The sequence below is a fragment of the Macaca thibetana genome, chromosome 19 (assembly GCF_024542745.1).
Source record: "Macaca thibetana thibetana isolate TM-01 chromosome 19, ASM2454274v1, whole genome shotgun sequence".
Classification (NCBI taxonomy): domain Eukaryota; kingdom Metazoa; phylum Chordata; class Mammalia; order Primates; family Cercopithecidae; genus Macaca; species Macaca thibetana.
Window position 1 is genome coordinate 51998051 of NC_065596.1, and position 19506 is coordinate 52017556.

The window sequence follows — 19506 nt, forward strand, 5'->3', positions numbered from 1 at the left end:
CACCTGTAATCCCAACCCTTTGGGAGATGAGGTGGGAGGATCGATTGAGGCCAAGAGTTCAAGACCAGCCTGTCAACACAATGAGACCCATTTCTATAAAATAAATAAATAAAAGAATGAGCCGAGCATGGTGGTGCACACCTGTAGTCTTAGCTACTTGAGAGGCTGAGGTGGGAGGATCACTTGAGCCCAGGAGTTTGAGGCTGCAGTGAAATCCAATCATACCACTGCACTCCCACCTGGACAACAACAGATGGAGACCCCATCTCCACAAACATAAATAAATACAGACTACCTGGGTCAGTGAAAGAGAGAAGCCATTTTATCCTTACCTCTCCACTGACTCACTCTTGTAGAAGGGCAATGGTTTGTGTCTATTTTGCTTTTTTCACATGACCCTCCTTTTTTGTTGTAATTAGCATGTCTTGACTGGGCTTGGTGGCTCACGCCTGTAATCCCAGCAATTTGGGAGGCTGAAGCAGGAGAATCACTTGCGGTCAGGGGTTCAAGACCAGTCTGAGCAGCGCGGTGAAACCCCATCTCTACCAAAAATGCAAAAATTGGCCGAGCATGGTGGCGTGTGCCTGTGGTCCCAGCTATTCGGGAGGCTGAGGTGGGAGAATTGCTTGAGCCCAGGAGGCGAGGTTGCAGTGAGCCAAGATCGCACCACTGCGCTCCAGCCTGGGCAACAGAATGAGACCCTGTCTCAAAATGAATAAATTAAATAAATAAATAAATAAGTAAATAAATAAACATGTCTCAAAATAAAGGCAATGCTTTCCAAATATACAAGCACCACTGAGAAACTGTCAAAATAGATCATTGTTCTTGCCTTTTTTCACCCCCTTTGGAAGAAGACAAGGAAGCAATGAGCAAAGTCATCACTGAGCAGCCAGTTCCTCAGTTCACCCACAGTGCCCAGGGAAAGAGGTAGGACCAAGGTTCTCGAAGGAGTAGGCTTGGCAAAGGAAACTCCCCAGGCAAATGAGTCATGGTGGTAGTAGCTGGGTCAAGACAGGTGTGGCTGGCCCCTGCAGGACTTCCTTCCTCAGGCCTGAACCCAAGGGTCATAGAACAGCAGGGAAGTGGCCGGAATATCTGCACCATGGACAGTGGAGCCAGCCCTACCTGGAGGCCTTTTGCTGCTTTGAAGTCCAAGCCTAGCACTTTCTGCAAAGTGGCCTCCTAGAGGACCAGACTGCATCACGCTGTTCCCAGCCAACCACCTTTACAACAAAGTGTTGAGATGCGGCTCTTATCTTCCGGAACTCACTAGGAAAGCCACCCGCCTCTGCCTGGAGGACTGGCACACCTCTGCGCCTGCACAATTGCAACTGCAAGTATCTGAAAACGTTTGGGCAGGGCCTTGAGAGTGGCAGCTCCCAGACTCAGAGGAGCTTTGGTCCCAGGGAGGCTGGGCCACGGGCGATAGTGAAGTTGAAATGTTTCAAACTGAGATCCAACCCAGATCTCTCTTCCTACACTTTCTCAACTGCCCGTGGCCCACTGTGCGAAACAGACAGGCACCCGCAGTAGGACCAGCAGCAGCAGTGAGGCATCATGGGTTAACGTGCCTCTTTTTTTAGTTGGTGGTGTCTATTTGCAAAGCTGACCTAATGCACGGCCTCACAGCTCTCGACCTCTGAAGGGCCAAGAGGGACACAGAAGCCTTTGTCTTATGTCAAACAAAAGGCAAAGTCACAGCAGAGTGGACCCTGAAGTGATGTGGGACGCCCGCCCCACCCACCCCACCCCAGAGGACGCCTGCCTTGCCAGGCCGCCCGCAGGGGCAGATTCAGAGTGAACATGGCAGAAGAAATTTATGTCCAGGCTCAACCCCACCACCAGCCTGCTCCCCACTCTTTGGAAGGTCCTACTCGGAGTGGCATATCCCAAGCCCAGGGAGAACTGGCATTTCTCTGCACCAACAGCTGGCACAAAGAGAAAAACCTCCAAAAAGAAAGGTCTATTGCGTGTGTTTGACGCCTTCATGGAAGCCAGTCATTTCCACTTCACCAGGCCTCTCCCTGGATGCCCTCCCTCCATAGTAAAGCCCCCCAAATCTCCAACAATTGGACCCTCATTGCAAAGCAAAAAGCACCATAATTAGCTCCATAAAGTAATCAAGCCCCATTAAAGGGAAAAATATGACATGAAGCTTTTGTTTCCAGAAATGAAAAAAAGGCTTAAAAAAAAAAAAAAAAAAAAAAAAGAAAAAAGAAAAAGAAGAGGAAAAAAAGAAAGAAGGAAAGAGAAGAAAATCCAGCAGCAGCAGCACTGGGGATTCCAGCAAAGGAGAAGCTGTCGCCCAGGCACACAGGGAGAGTTCTACCGTCGGGTGCCGAATGGCAAGAAGGGTTAAATTTATGTTCCATTACAAGTCCCCTTTTTTTTTGGTTTCATCTTCTCAGTAAAACACATAACTTAAAATGAAATCAAATATTAAAAATGACAGACTATATAAGTGCTGTGAGTAACTTCAGGTCACGGAGGGAGGGAAAAGCCGGCAAGTTGTCAGGCACTATCTGTCAGAGTGAATTAGAAACAATCAACAGAGACTGAAAGGGAAGGTGATTGTTATTAAGCAGCAGGGCTGTGAGCAGGCTACCCAGATGTGGTCATGCATATAAAGGACAGGAAACAGCAGTTTAATTCAGGAAGCCCTGGCGAACAGGGCAGCAGAGAGGAGAAAAGTCCTTTGTCGCTAATAAGCTGGAAGTTACTTTGATAACAGCAGGGTTAGACTCGAGAATAAAACACATTTCTTTCACTACCACACACCATTAATATCGCAGAAATGTGGTCGGAAGAAATGCCCAATGCAAGGCGGGCTTAGCCAGTGGCCTTCCCCAGCAGCGGCCTGGGAAGCCGGACCCCGAGTCCCCATTTCAGCAAACGCCTCCCCTCCTTCCAAGGCCAGGCTCTTTCTGACCGCGTCGGACCGACTGTCACCTTCCAGAAATGTCATCTGACCAAAAAAGAATACTGATCGTGTTTCATTATTTCCCGGCGTCAGACACTCCCATCTGTGTGGCCTGTGGGAAAGGTGCAAGCCCGGTAAACAGCCTCGATATAATAAAGTCCATGCATGCAGCAACGAAAAACAATTTTATATGCAGACAAGGCCCGATTTCATAAGAAATTACTTATGCAGGCGTTCTGCAATTATCCTGTGATACTTTCAGGCAACAGTCTGACAGCAGTTGTGCAAACAATAAAGGGATTACAGAAATAAAAACAAATAATATTACACACACAGAAACTCCATGTTGCATGTGAACAGGATGAAGGGAGGGTACAGAAATCAAGGGAGCCGGGCAGGGGCCAACAGGAAGTGAGGCCCGGAGCCGAGCCCACCTCTTCCCAAGCTCTTGCACTACGCCTAAGCTCGCTGCATGCATGATACTTTGGGTAGAAGGAAATGCTCAGCAGCTATCTGGGGACCTGCCCCAACCTCCTCCCCAAGCTCTGAAGATGCTGGGCCACCTGCTTGCCTCTCTGACCCGCAGGCTCTTCATATGGGGGAAGCTGAGGTCTTCAGCTCCCTTTGAGGAAGGAGCAGAGTCTGGACCAGGAAGAGGTGAGCAATAGGTGGGCAGGACAGCCCTGACACTTTCTCTCACTCAGCAGGTGGCCTCATACCACAGAAAGCATCTTGTCCTTCCGCCTGTCCCAGGGTCAGTGCAGGCCCTGGGTCAACTGCCCCCGTCCAGTTGCAGCCCCGAGAAAGCTTCGGTCAGCATGGCGGAGGATCAGGACCGCTGCTTCCCAAATGCAGGGGAGAAAAGTCAGTGGATCAGCCACATGTGAGGGCGGGATCAGACTTAGAGGAGGCGAAAGTGTTTTCCCAAGCAGCCCTTACCCAAGTGGTGTGGGGAGGGGTCGTCCAACTGCCCACAAGGATGGAACTCGACCATCCCCTCCTCCCCGCTGCAGACATTGGTAGGATGGGTGGGCACCCTGTAACTCAGGTGCTGGGGAGACAGGAAGGAAGGTGGAACCAGATGCCTGCAGAGGGGCGTCCTGACTGCCTCCCCCAGAAGATAGGGACTTCTGCGTTGCTGCCCACATCTGAGCAACGGCCTCACCCCATGCAGTCAGGAACGGTCGCTGGCCTCCCCGTGGCACAGCCATATTCAGCAGCAGGAGAACTCAGGGCCCGGTGAAGCGTGGGGCCAGGGACCTGCAATGCTCCAAGCCATTTGCACCTCATACGCTCCAGACCAGGCTGTCCTGGGGGCAGCCCAGGGCCGCACTGGCCACTCCTTGCAGAGAGCCCTCACCGCACCATGCACACTGTGTCTGCCCCTGTGCTCCGGAATCACCAAATACGGGTCCCAGCTCCAGCCAGTCCGCACACACACTTGTGTTTACAGAAAGCGTTTTGAAAACTTGAATTTGTTACCAACAACAGAGAACAAAACTTTAAAAAGAACTGGATTCCTTTTTTTCTGACTTTTCTTTTAAAACTCCGAAAACGCGGACAAACCCGGCCCACACTCCTAGGCGGCTGCAATGGATGGAATCTAGGTGGTGGTGGCGGTCCCTTTTGACGGGCCAGCTTTCCCCAGACTGCTCTGTGCACACTCAGCTCCACGCATTTACCAATTGCCCTCTGAATTTGGGGTTATGACAGCTCCCCAAGAGGCAAGAGACCTGCCCAGGTCACACAGTGACGGGGTAGGCCATAGGAGCACATTCAGGAGCAGAGTCCAAAACCTGCCCCAGGTTGAGTTGCTTCAGCCTTGATTGTCTTTGTCCAAAACTTTCACGGTCTGACCCTAAAATGGGCCTGCTGGAATCCCTGAAGGGCATCCGAAATCACCTGTCCAGGTACCAGAAACTCACAGCCAGCGTCCTGGCCTGATTGCATCCTGAGTGTTGGCATAAGTTAGACTTGGGCAGACCTTGGGTCTTGCCATTCCCACATGTCAGAAAATTCAGAAAGAAATGTGGATTTGTCATATATTTGGTTTGCTTAAACCAAAATGCAACAAGTTCTAATGATTACAAGTTTCAGAAGCAAGGGAGCTAGTCAATCAACACAACAAGTGATTGCTAACCACTCAGTGGGCCAGGAACAGCCCTAGGGGTTGTGAGAGCTACTGAGATGAAGAAGACACAAGCCTCACCACCCAGACACAAGCTGGAGCCTCAGTTCACCAAAAGCAGCCCCCAAGCTGTCTGGATCTGCCTGGGCATCCCGGGAGAGGTGAGGAGGGCCTACTGTGCTCAGGTGAGAATTGAGCTGGACGTAAACATAAGTAAGTGGGGTCTGGTTCTGGCTCTGCTAATGATTTGCTGTGTGATCCTGGGCCAGTCCCTTACCCTCTCTGAGTCCCAGTCTTCTCACCCATAAAAGGAAGGTTGCTTTGATCATAAAGGTTTCTGCTAGCCCAAGTTTTCCATGAGCCTAGGAATGTTCTAGAATTCAGGAGAAGACAGTACCACTTGGCAATAATACCTGCATTGCCCGAGGGAAAGAGGGCTAAACTATAACCACCAAGATTCTTTACCCTTAAACTCACCCTGCATTCATGATGACCCATAATGACCCAGTTTTCCCTGCAGTGAACAGGAGATGTCTGCAACTCCCTGAGGGTCGCTCTTCCCTTCTGGGCACAGACTTAGCCAGACCAAGGCTCCCTGATCAAAGGAAGAGGCAGAGTCTGTACCAGGAAGAGGTGAGCAATAGTTGGGCAGGGCAGCCCAGCTGGACTCTGTGGGCTGATGTGGGATCTGAGGTGACAGAAGTTAAGTGGCTTGTGATACCTTCCAGAAGGCCTCTGCCTGTCACTCTCCCCAGGCGCCCACAGCTGGGAAGCTTAGGCCTCCCAGGGCTGCAGAGAAAGCTCATGCCAGGTCCTGAGCAGCTGCCATGGGCCCTGCTGCTTCAAGAGCAGGGCCCCCAGTGCTGCTGTCCATCTTTCTTGCACCACAGAGCCTGAAATCCCTAATTCCCGGCTTTGGACAAGTCTCCAGGTCATCCCTCCAGCGGAAAATGAAGACCACCAAGAGCCAATCCAAGCCACTCATTCCTGGCACCTAGGAGCATCTCCACACCTGAAAAGGGAGGGTTTCTCAAGACACTCCCTCTGGTTAAACATGAAAGTCCACACTCGTCAGCATGGCCTACAAAGCCACACCTGATAAAGGCCCTCCCATCCTCTCCCCAGGGATCATTGTCTGGCCACACTGGCCTACACACTGTCCCTTAGACATGCCATGCTCTTCCCTGCCATGGGGCCTTTGTACATGCTGCTCTCTCTGCTCGAATGCTTTACCCAGAACTTCACCCTGCTGGCCCCTCCGTGTCCTCCAGACCTCTAGCTGCCAGCATCCCTTTCTTAGGGGGGCTTCCCCTGACCACCTACCCTCTCTCAAGTACAGATACTACCCGTCTCCTTCCCCACCCATTCTCCTGCTACGTTTTCTCATGCATTTAGTGCTCTATGATGTCATCGTATCCACTGGTTTCCTTGTTTACTGCTCCCCACCCTCAACCCCCATAATATCAGTCCTCTGAGGACAGGGCCCTTGCCTGTCTTGTCCAACGCTGTACCCAGTGCAAGAGCTAAGAGTTCAGGCTCTAAAGTTGGGAAGAACGTGCTTGAACCACCAGGTTTGAGGCAGGAGGAAGGGATCAGGCTCTGAAGTCAGGGAGCGCTATGCTCAGACCTGGCCTTCCCAGGTTTGGGGCAGGCCACTTCTCTGGCCTCAGATCCTGCATCTGGAAAATGGAACGAATCATAGTATCTACTATATGGTAGGGGATTTGGGAGGATTAATTGAGATGATACCAAGAAATGCGTATGCCAGAATGAGCTCCACTCTACCTTCTCTCTAGAGTTAAAATTATTTCTGATTTCGGTTTTCTCCCTGGGAAAGTGTCCGCCATGGGACCTCATACCAACCTCATTCAGCTGCTACAAAAGAGTTTGCTGGGATCTTTTCTTCCAAAAGTCCAGAGATCTCGTGGTAAAGATCGAATATGACGCAAAGCCCCACACACATGTGCAGGGCTTATCATCATTATCACAGAGAAATTACAATTATTCACTCCCTCCTCTGTGCTCCCAAAGTACTGCTCCTGCAGCATTTAACTAAGGTAATTACTGCTGCGGGAAGGATGTTGACTCACTCATCTGTACCAGGACAGAGGGGCTGACTCGGGACAGCCCAGCCCACCGCAGGATCAGCACCTGAAGTGCAGACTGCCCGGGGTCCCCAGAGTCCTGAAGGTACCTGGGACACAGTGTGTCTGTTAGATAAAAGGAGGGTTCTATAGGCTCTGAGTGCCTTTCCTTCTGGAAGTCACTGGGCCTCCCAACCCGAACATCCTTTAGAAAGGATAAACCCGAAAGCTTTATCCTTTCTAAAGGATAAAGCTATAAAAGGCTGGGCAACCATGCCCTGAAATTCTGCCTCCAATCTTTGCAAAGAGCAGTCTGGAAATCCACATTGTGGTGGGACATGAAATCATAGCCTGATGTGTGTGATTCATTCAGTTACCAATGGTTGCCTCAATGTTTATGTTATCAGTGCTTAAGAGTGGTACTCTGGGTCAGGCACAGTGGCTTACATGTGTAATCTCAGCACTTTGGGAGGTAGAAGCAGGTAGATGCTTAAGCCAGCGGTCCCCAAGCTTTTTGGCATCAGGGACCAGTTTTGTGGAAGACAATTTTTCTCTGGATCCGGAGGCAGTGAGCGTTTTGGGTGAAACTGTTCCACTTTAGATCATCAGACATTAGATTCTCAAAAGGACCGCGCAACCTAAATCCCTCACGTTTGCAGTTCACAATAGGGCCTGGGCTCCTATGAAAATCTAATGCAGCCACTGACAGGAGGTGGAGCTCAGGCAGTAAAACGGCCCGGTTACTAACAGGCCACAGACAGTACCAGCCCATGGCCCGGAGGCTGGGGACCCCTGGTTTAAGCCCAGGAGTTTAAGACCAGACTGGAAAAAATGGTAAAACCTCATCTATACAAAAAAATACAAAAATTAGCCAGGCACGATGGGAGGCACCTATAGTCCTAGCTACTTGGGAGGCTAAGGCACGGGGATCGCATGAGCCCAGGAGGTCGAGGATGCAGTGAGCCAAGATCACACCACTGCACTCCAGCCTGAGTGACAGAGTGAGATCCTGTCTCCAAATGAAAAAGTAAAATAAAATAAAATAAAATAAAGAGTGCGGTCTGGACATCCTGAAGCTGCATGTGTATAGCATTTGATATGATATGGTTTGGATGTGTGTCCCCCCCAAATCTCAAGTTGAAATGTGATTCCTAGTGTTGGAGGCGGGGCCTGGTAGGAGGTGACTGGATCATGGGGTAGATCCCTCATGAGTGGTTTAGCACCATCCCATTGGTGATGAGTGAGTTCTCCCTCAGTTGGCTCACGCGAGATCTGGTTGTTTAAAAGAGTCTGGGACCTCCCCAACCCCTTCCCTCACTCCCTCTCTCACCCTGTGATGCTCCTACTTCTCCTTCACCTTCCACCATGAGGAAAAGCTCCATGACGCGTCACCATAAGCCATGCAGTTGCAGAAGCTGAGCAGATGCTGGCGCCATGCTTGTACAGCCCGAAGAACCATGAGCCAAATACACCCACTTTCTTTATAAATCACCCAGCCTCAGGTACTTCTTTACAGCATCACCAACAGGGCCTAATACATAAGACTCCAAAAGGACGAGTGTCCAGTGCAAAGAAATCGGGACAGCATTGACGAAGAGAAGCAGCAAGAGTCCCAGCAGGAAACTCTGAAAGTCCAGAAAAGGCTCTGGGACTGAATTAGCCCACTTCCAACCCATTCTTAACCAGCTCATCCCAGGTCCAGATTACTTGGGGCAGGATTCAACTTCAGGGCCCAAGAAGTCTGTGGTCTGGAGCCTGAAAGTCAGCGAGAGGCAGGGAGGATGGTGCCCACGTATTCTCTGCCTGTTTCTAATACCTGGCCCCTTTCTTGGTCTCCAGCAGACAAAATTTGTCTTTGGATATAAAGTCTCAATCCTCCTTCCAGTTCATGTGACCCAGAAATTATTCCAGGATGTATATTTCCAGTCTGAGAAAATCTCCCTGCCTTTACGTGGCCAATTCCACAGGACACACAATTGTTCTTTATCTTTGAGGCCCAAAGCATGCCAGGGCAGTTAATTTTTTAAAATGCATGCCATGACCAGGCGTAGTGGCTCACGCCTGTAATTCCAATACGTTGGGAGGCCAAGGCGGGAGGATTGCTTGAGCCCAGGAGGTCAAGACTGCAGTAAGTCATGACTACACCACTGCCCTCCAGCCTGGGCGACAGAGTGAGACCCCATCTCTACAAAAATAAATAAATCAATAAAACAAAATGCATACCTCTGTGGCAGAGAATCTGATGAGGCTAGAGCTACTAGCCTCTAGTAGCTACAGTCTATTCCTTGGAATAGCTACAGTCTATTCCAAGAAGCCCATCCAAAGGATATCTGCGTCTCATTCCCAGAGGACACACATGTCCCTTCTCCTCCCCCGCCTCGGTCTCCACCCTGTCAGGCACCTGGGCAGGTAGCTCATCCTTCTCTTACCTACCCATCCCAATTGGGGTCAGGGGAAACAGCCCCTTTCAGCACCTCCTCCATCTCAGGAGGCATGCAGAGTGGAATGTTCTAGAACAAGCTGGTGCACTCACTGCCCCCGGAGGAAGCCAGTCTTACCCTTCTCCCCTACCTGAGGCCTGTGGCATGGATGCTAAACTGGCCCTTCCGAAACTGTGAGCATCCGCGTGGCAGAATCCTCACCATCAATGTAGCAGCTAAATATTGTAAGGCTCCTAACTTCTCCATCTGTGTTTTGCCTCCCAAGAGGGAAAATAGTCTTCGCAGACATTCCCTTATCTGGCAGGCAGATTCTAAACCTTACTGGCAACTGCAGCCTTGTTTTCCCAACCAAACAGCTATGGAACCAAAAATTGCTCCTGCCGGCGATATGCTGTGGAAGGAACTAGCCAAACAGCTCAGTCTGGAAGCCCGGGGCCCGGAAGCCTGTGGGTTGTCACCATGCCTAGGGGAGACCCAGTGCTCTGAGAAGTCACCGGTGCCGGGGAGGCCTGCTCATCCGCTGATGGAAGGGACCACTGCTGGTGTTCGCTGTTCCTTTTACTTAACACGAAATACACGCACCAAGAAACTGATGGAAAACACTCACCACAGTGTGAAATCAACACTTTCTAACTCAAATAAAGGGAGTAAGAAAAGGAAAATTCCAACTCTTACGCAGCAGACATTTTTCTCCTACGATATTACACGAGGCCGTAGCACCACCACTGTCCTGTCCTCCGCCTTCAAGCGCACCTCGGAGCCCCAGACCCTCTCTTTTCAATTTATGGTACTTCCCTGAATTTTTCTTATCCCTTCCGATTCTTAATACCGGAAGCCTGCACCTGTGCAATTGCTAATAAACCAATATCTGATGATAACCATGGAAGCCTAATTGATAGGGGCTTTTATCGACTGGCCTCGATGTCTATCTGAGGTTCTCAACAGCCAAGATTTAAATGTTTCATTTTATTTTTAACTTTCACTTTTCCACATTTCAGCGATGTCAGGCAAAGAGGTATGGTTTTACTATCAGAACGAATCATGGTGCAGAATAATTTATGACTTCAGCTTGGGCTTTCAGAAAAGCTATTTCAAATCTTCACTTTGATTTGGTTGTATCAAAACTACTCAAAATAACAGCAGCACTTTCTTGGAACCAGAATATGTTAGCAGCACCTCAGGATTTTGCACTGAAGCCCCATCTTTATCCCAGAAGAAAACTTCAGAAAGGCCTTAAGCCACAGAGGAGAAAAAAACATTTTTTCATGATCTCTTTGTCCCTCTTCCCCACCCATCCCCAAACACACCCAAACCACAAAGGAATACCTCCCCCATGGGGAAAGGCCCTGCCAGCCACCACTCACCGACAGCTTATTGGGCAGGTACGGAACTCCTACCTGGGTTGCGGAGAGGGTACAAGGAAGCCCCTGGCCGGGGGTAGGGGAGAGAGGAGCTACTTGGTTTAGATTTGTGTTTGGTCAATGCAACAAGGCAGAAGGAAATGAGGTGTGTCTGGGAAGAAGAAGGAGTTCTAATATCATAAGACTTACCTTAGCAGCTTAACTGCATACTTGTCTTAAGGACTGTCAGTCTGGTGAGAAAATGCCCCAGAAAGGATAAAGTTGGTGCAGGCACTGACAGATTGCAAGTGGGGCGTCCCCGTTCCCTATCACAAAAGGAAATATAGAAAGAAATGATGTAAAGTGAAATGTAACAAATTCACCAAATCACAGCAATATGCAGAGGTCAAGGAAATTCAACGGAAAAGGTTAAAGATGAAATCAAATCCGGTGTATGAGAATGGAAATCTATCCCCATGCAAGGCCACCGGTGACGTGCTGTAGACAAGAAGCTAAATACTGCCTAGCACTGGGATCTTTCATTTTCATCAGATCAATAAAAGCTTATATTTATCAGGATTCCAAGCAGCTGCCACTTCTGACAACCTCCACTTTATTTTCTCACTCCTTGTGCTCTATCAGGGCAAAGAGGAGAGGAGAAGCAGCTTTTAATGCTATTTACACCTGAAGACACAATTCCATTAAGAGGTCCTGTTTTGTTAAAGAAACAGGGATTGATATGATTATATTGGCAGGAGCGGGAAGCCTCTTTGTTCTTCTCCCCCATGTTTTCCCCTTTGCAATCCAGACCCAGCAAGAAGATTTCCTAACATGAGTCCATGTGCGAGCACTTTTTTTATTCAAACTTACCATTTACTAAGAGAGGACAGGCTCTCTGCTAAAACAGTTACCACTCTAATCATCTGTACAACAATATTTGCTATCAGGCATTCTAAATAGATTATCACCAGTCCATCTGTGTCATTATTGATTTATAAGGCTTTAAGCAGCTTTAGAATGGAAGCTTTCCCACTGAGGGGTTTCTTGTATAAATCAGAGCCGTGCTCAAATATAGCAGCCATCGCTCAAGACATTGTTCTTAAAATCATAACAAGAAGGAGAAAATGATAAATTGCTTGTAATATACTGATCCAAACTGATATGCAAATCTTGTTTTTTAAATATATTACTTGAGTAAAAAGAGGCATCATTAACATATGAATGCTATATGCAAATGATAGTGACAGAGCAGATGTTGGCGCATGTAATTGACCTATATGTGAATTGCATCAGAACCCTTAACTCTATTAATTCACTACCCAGTAACTAGATATTGTCCAAAAAGTGCATTCTTTGAAACCATATACTGGAAGCAAAGCTGACAGGGTTCCAAGGATTCTGAAACAAGGTCACTGTCACTAGTATTTTGCTGTCATCTGCATTCCCCTTCTTATAGATGACATCATCATGTGGCCGTGTAAATCGATCACTTAATAGCATTTAGAAAAATACTGCAGTGGGGAACAGGTTATAAAAAAAATGCCCCAGTTTTATTCTTTTTCTTGGCAGAAATGTCATACCTCTTAAACTGAGGGTTTGTGCATGAGTGCACAGTGAAACACACAGATGCCATTTTATTCCCCGTCTTTATTTTTCCACTTCTTCTCAGAATGACATTAAATTGTATTAAATAGCCTTTTGTCCACAGGGCACAGACCACCCCGCATATGATAATGTATTAATGCCCCACGTTCCAGCCACTGAGCTGAAACATTCTGAGACTTGGAGGATAAGTATGAAGCACCATTGTGTGTATAGCCTGCTAACAACTGTGACACATACTAATAGAAACATACCTAATAAATTACTGCTTTCAGGTCTAGCAAGCTGACATTTCTCTGCAAGGGACAATTTTATATTTGTGGCACAGAACAAAATTGCTTCATATGAAGCCACTGTGGATTAGCATAAAAATTAACACTTAAATTTCAGCTTATTTTCCACCCTCTCCTCCTGCCACAACAATCAATTCCTCTTATAAATCTGATTAGATTTTATGATGCTTATTATTCAGAGCATGTCTCAACACAGCATTCACAGGCTTGAAGACTATTTGTTTAAATAGAAAAAAGAAGCAGATAAATCTATAGGTATTTTTTATTACCCCATTCCCCACCAGTTTCTTTCTCATATTGTAACATCAGTAATTGATTGCACACATTAATTAACATGTAAGGTAGAAATTCTGCATTATGCATGATTTATTTTCCTATCTGGTGAGTAGGTTTGTCTGCTGCCCTTGTGTTTCTAGGACATTGGGCTCGATTCTGGTCCAGACATAAATGCCAATGCTCATTCCCCCTGAAAGTTATTAATGTCAGATATGAAATGAGATTTTTGATTTCACCTGCTTACTAATCCACAAAAGCTGTTTTGAGTGATGCAGGCTTAAACGCCGAAATTTGAAATGATATATTGCTATATCTGATAACATGCAAATATGTTCATTAGACATAATTTAGCAGGAGAGAATAGCAACACTTTTATAACAAGTCTAGGTCAAAAATGGTTGTTAATTAAACAAGTCATGAAAAATGGCATTGCAAGGAGACTGTCCGGCAGACACCAGACTTTCTAATGATATACCTCAGATAGGTACCCATTGCTTTGCACTAAAATGAATAGAAAAAAAAAACAACTTTCGGAGCGTCTCACACAATCTAAAGTAAGGTTAACAAAACTATACCCACCTTAACAACCTCAATTGAATCACATATTCCACTAAGATTTTAATGGTAACATACTATACTTCTCCATTTGAAGATGCGATATCACTTTCTAAAGTGATTTACATGGTTGACTCCTTCACAAATAAACCAGAAAAGAAATTAATATTATATCCGGCCATGCTGCTAGCTGCCCTGAGTGTTTATGGCTGTGTATTTTAAATCAAGCAGAGTAATAGGCAAAAAGATGGTTGGCTGGTGAGGGCAGGGTCGGGGGCTGAGGTGGATAAAGCACAGACCCCAAGGAGAGGAGGGTGTGGGGTTCTGCTTCTTCCTTTCTCTCTAGTTCTTCTCGAGTGTACACTCGGTTACCTAGGGAACCAGTGTGTAGCAAGAACGCTTCTCATTGGCCCTGAGTTGAGGTTCAATGCGGGCGGGATTCTGAGGTCTAGGTGAAACGGGACACCTGAGCTTGGCTTCTTGGAGTGGGGCTTTCTGAAGGCTGGGGAAGGATTGTACCTTGGGAGTTAACTCCAGTATAAGGAAGGCAGGAACATTTTCCACCTGGCCACTCATTCGCCCTTCGCTGCAGGGAGGGATGATAGTCACACAGGGGTCAAGGCCATAAACATCTGGAACCAACAGGTGCCCCAGGCCAGCCTGCATGTGTGAAAGCCATTATGAATGCTCTACTTACCCAGTCTTTGCAGCCAGATACTTGGAACACTGTCTGCAAAGCAGAAAGGGCACACAGATGCATTTGGAGCCCTACGCAGTAAGTCAAGTTGAGTGTGAAAACAAAATATCATCTCACTAAACCAAAAGAAGTCTGGACTGAAGCCATCTTAACAATCAACCTAGCTCCAGGGCACCAACTCAGCACTTGAGGCAGAAGACACGGTATGTTTCATCCTCACTCATTTGGTGGAGGCAGAAGGCCCTTTCCTTTGTGTCATTCTTAGCCCGGCTTGAGCTCGAGATTATTACGATTGCCAGGAATTCTACCTCATCTTTGGATTGTGTTTGATTCACACACAATCATTTATGCTTTCAAATACGGGTTCTCAACCTGTGAAACAGGCACACTGGCATTCATCCTGCGGGCCTCTCAGGGATCATGTGAAAATTAAAAAGAAAAAAGAAAATGGATGGAAACTCTTTGGTGAAAGAAGAGAAGGAAACCGAGGTCTGCATGGCACTTGGTACTTTTGTATTGCACACTGCAGCTCCTGCCCTGCTCCGTGTGCACCCTTCATGAGACTCAAGACAGACAGCCTCTCCTCACCCTTTCACATCCCAGCCCTGGATCCTGGACTCAACCATCCATTGCATCCCCATAGAGGATTCTGCCAGTCCTCAGGACTCAGGAGCAACCTAAGGATGTCCCAGGGTCACAGGAAGACTTGTGGAGGGAACCCAGGGGGTGCCCACAAATTCTCAGCCCATGGAGAAAAAGTAGAGGGGGAGGCTCAAGGACCTCAGCACGTAAGGGACATTTGAATTCTACAGTCATGGTGGATGAGTTTAGCCTGCACCTCTCCCGGGCCACAAAAAAATGCCTCTTAGGTACCCTGGCACTGTTTATTCAACTTAGTGAGCCTCTGCATCCAATTATATGAAAGAAGCCCAGAGTCTACCCTGGGTGCAGTTAAACCATTACAGATTCCTCCAGAAGCTTTAATTCATTTCTTCGTGTTTTATTTGTTGAATGAAGGAAGGAACTAACAAATGCATACATGAACAAAGATATGAAGACGTGAATGAATGCATAAGGGCATGCATAAATGGATGGATGGAGAAATAGAAAGATGATTGAAGGAATTTAAAAAGTAATAAACGCATGAAGGAATGGGTAAAAGGATAAACACATGTAAATCAAAAATGCTTTATGAATGGATGATAGAACATCATTGGAATCTTGTTATCAATAAGTACACACACTGGGTCTCCGGCATGCCCACATGGCGGGTTGAAGTAGGACACCGGAGAAGACACGGTAAGTAGGGTCCCTGCCCATTTGCTGTTTAGGGGTTTGTTTACCCATCTTTGCCTCCCTTCCGATGTTTCAAAGCACACAGACTTCTAGAAACCCTATGGGGCAGCCAGGAGCATTCTGCAAAAACCCTTGCAGTGTCAGGAAAGGGGAGATAGGAATATTGAAGATTCAGATAGAAGAATTCGTTCAGGGTGTTTCTGACAATGAGACCTCTGGCCCTTTATACCTCAGTGCAATCCTACTAGACACCAAGACACTCTTACCAGGAGCAGGGGCCGCAGTGGCTGACAGCACAGACCCTAGACCAGAGTACAGTAGGCTCCTGCTGATAAGTCACATCCTGACCCTGAGCCTCCATTTCTTCATCTGTAGAATGGAGATAATAAATGAAAGAGCTTGGCTCATGGCCTTGCACCCTATAAACACTCAACTTCCAGCCCTCATGGGCAGATAGGATGAGCAGTTCTGTCCTGCAGGCTCTGGGCCCCTTGTGGTGGAAAGCTTGGTCCCAGGCAGACATCCACCTCTACCAAATGTTCTAGCTGCCAGGCTGCCCGTAAAGCAGGCAGCTGGACCAGAGGAACCCTTATGTCACCTTTCGGAGTATGTTTTATTTCTTCTACCAGAGCTCTATCAATCTGCTTGAATAAAGACATTCTCTATTTTAAATGACCGTACAGAGTTGATCTTTGTGATTCTTTGATCTTCTGAGGAATTTGGTTTCCCATCTGCAGAATCAAGAATTTCGTCTGGGGTCGGGCACCGTGGCTCACGCCTGTAATCCCAGCACTTTGGGAGGCCGAGATGGGCGGATCACGAGGTCAGGAGTTCGAGACCATCCTGGCTAACACGGTGAAACCCCGTCTCTACTAAAAAATACAAAAAAACTAGCCGGGCGTGGTGGCGGGCACCTGTAGTCCCAGCTACTTGGGAGACTGAGGCAGGAGAATGGCGTAAACCCAGGAGGCGGAGCTTGCTGTGAGCTAAGATCCGGCCACTGAACTCCAGCCTGGGTGACAGAGCGAGACTCCGTCTCAAAAAAAAAAAAAGAAAAAAAAAAAGATTTTGGTCTAACTTTTCAAAAGAAGGCATACATGTGGCCAACAATCATACAAAAAAAAAAAAACCCCTTCAACATCACTGATCATTACAGAAATGCAAATCAAAACCACAGTGAAATACCATCTCACACCAATCAGAATGGCTATTAAAAAGTAAAAAAATAGCAGATGCTGGCTAGGTTGTGGAGAAAAAGGAATTCTTACACACTGCTGGTGGAAGTGTAAACTACTTCAACCATTGTGGAAGATAGTGTGTTGATTCCTCAAAGACCTAATTACAGAAATACCATTTGAACCAGCAATCCCATTACTGAGTATATACTCAAAGGAACATAAATTGTCCTGTTACAAAGAGAGACATGTATGCATATGTTTACTGCAACATTATTTACTATGGCAAACTCATGGAATCAACCTACATGCTCATCAATGGTAGACTGGATAAAGAAAATGTGGTACATACACACCATGGAATACTATGCAGCCATAAAAAAGAATAAGATCATATCCTCTGAAGGAACAAGGATGGAGCTGGAAGTCATTATCCTTAGCAAACTAATACAGGAATAGAAAACCAAATACTGCATGTTCTCACTCACTTATAAGTGGGAGCTAAATGATGAGAACACATAGACACCGATTGGGGAACAACACACACTGGGGCCTCTCAGAGTGGGGAGGGTGGGAGGAGGGAGAGAATCAGGAAAAAAAACTAATGGGTAGTAGACTAAATACCTGGGTGACAACTAATCTATACAACAAACTTCCGGGACACAAGTTTACCTATATAACAAACCTGCACATGTACCCCTGAACTTAGAACAAAAGTTATAAATAAGCAAATAAAATATTTAAAAAAGAATCAACTTTGGTCTAAATACATGATTTTTCAGCATTTCCTAGTAGCAGAATCCTTTCCCTGAGGAAATCTTCTCCCATATGAGCTGATAAAAGCACAGTTGCTTTGACCATAGCTGCAGAGAAGAACCCTGAGCCCTGACCTTCTCTTGGCTCCCAAGGTGTCTTCTTGGGAACCCTTGGGGTCCCTTGGATGCCAGTTTGAGAACCACTGTCCTACAGCCTTTCTGATGGCAGTGAATCTGTAATGCTGTGGCAGCATATAGTGGCATGGAAGACCTGTCCTGAATGCCTGGTAGCCATCTGGCGTGCATGCCAGCTACAGTCATCAACCTGGTCAACACTAGGCAACAAAGCCCAAGTGCTGTATGTGGGAGTCTGAATGAGACACTCTCCAGTCCTCTCCGACTGACGCCTCCCGGTCCCAATTTGCCACCTCCTCCTTCCTTCTACCTCCAGCTCTGCCACTGATTCCAAGTCAGAGGCCAGTCCCCTTTCAGGTAGGCCGACCTAGTCCCCAGGGATGACACCGGATGAAGACTGCAGACTTCATGGATCTGTGACTCCCACTGGTGGGTCAAGCATGGCTCCCTTAGATGCATGCCAGGAAAACTAAGCACCCGAGACTCTCTGCCTTCAATGACCTGGTCATAAGATGTCACTGGGGCTTCTCTCCCAGAATGCAGATAAGGACTCATTTGAAATTTCTAAAAGTGGAGTCACTACATTTTTTTCTTTTCTTCTACCTTAAGTAGACATAGGACAGTGCTGCCCAAATTTCAACCACGTTGCCACCTTCATTCTATTGCCACATCTGCTTACACCTTTACCATAAACTAGTTAAGACACTTCTTGAAACTGACCACAGATTTCCTTAAATCAATGTGTGTCCAGTGGAAATGTTATATCCCAGTGCCATAAATAAAAGCCAAGATTTCTTCCTTACCTATGTACGTAAAACAGAGACATAGTTGGATCAAAGAAGAAAATGCTCAGCTCTGTCAAACCTGGAGTTCTCTTGCAGTGCTGGGGACAGGAACAGAGGGAGGAGCTGAGTGCACCCATGCTGGGGGCAGTCCCCGGGGTGTGGTCCTCCCCCACTACTGACTGTGGACCTGGGGCATCTAACAATCTCTCCAGCCCCGGTTTCCTCATCTGCAAAATGGGGATGATGGTAGTACCTACCCCATAAGGTTGTTGCAAGAACGAATTAAACTAAAGGAGACCATCAATTAGTATTAATTAGTTTACAAAAATAATATGCCTGGTACCTAGTTAGTAGCTGCTATTGTGTTGCTGTTGCTGTTGTTGATGCTATATTAAAAGATAAGCCAGCAGGAGGCAGAAATCTTATAGAAGTAGCATTTCATCTGTGTCTCCCACAGAAGGCTGACTCATGTGCCATTCACTAGACAAGCAGTATCACGTAGTAACAAGATCACAGGGCCAAGGCCTGGGAGCCTGGGTCCGGTCACTAAGTCACTGTCTCACTTCCTTCCCTTCCCAAGCCTTGACTTTCCCAACTGTGAAATGAGGGGATGAATGCAGGAGTCTCCAAAGAACCTTCTGCCCATGGGAAACCTGAATCCCCGAGGCCACCATGGGCCCAGTCTTGTAAAAAAATGGCCTACCTGCTCTGCTCCAGCCCAAGCGAGGGCTCACTCAGTGAGGGCTTTTAAGGTGTGGCAGGCCAGGCCCAGCGTTAGAGAGGGGAGACCCAAGAGCTTGATAATTCCCGAGGCACAAGATCCAGTGCTGGCCCAGAGATGGGAATGAAGGTGATGGATGTGTCATGTCCCAAACATAGAGTCCGAGATGTGAATGACAGCATCCTTGTCTTTTTTTTCTTTTTTTTTTTTTTTGAGACGGAGTTTCACTCTTGTTGCCCAGGCTGGAACGCAATGGTGTGAACTCTGCTCACTGCAACCTCCACCTCCCGAGTTCAAGTG

At 47.2% G+C, this 19506-nt stretch overlaps 2 protein-coding genes across 11 annotated transcripts in view; one reads left to right on the forward strand and one right to left on the reverse strand.

Moving 5' to 3' along the window:
• Positions 1-19506, reverse strand: part of ZNF536 (zinc finger protein 536) — a 490140-nt gene that overhangs the window by 350352 nt on the left and 120282 nt on the right. For 6 of the 10 annotated variants that reach the window (XM_050772542.1, XM_050772550.1, XM_050772541.1 and 3 more), the window contains exon 3: positions 11127-11242. The exons of 3 other annotated variants lie outside the window; for them this stretch is intronic. The gene's annotated coding sequence lies outside the window, so the exon portion shown is untranslated. Of the gene's footprint in view, positions 1-11126; positions 11243-13666; positions 16603-19506 lie in introns of those variants that run through there. One more of the 10 variants, XM_050772544.1, reaches the window with a different exon arrangement.
• Positions 1-19506, forward strand: part of LOC126943623 (cytochrome b-c1 complex subunit Rieske, mitochondrial) — a 1156760-nt gene that overhangs the window by 11176 nt on the left and 1126078 nt on the right. The gene's annotated exons all lie outside the window — the stretch shown is intronic.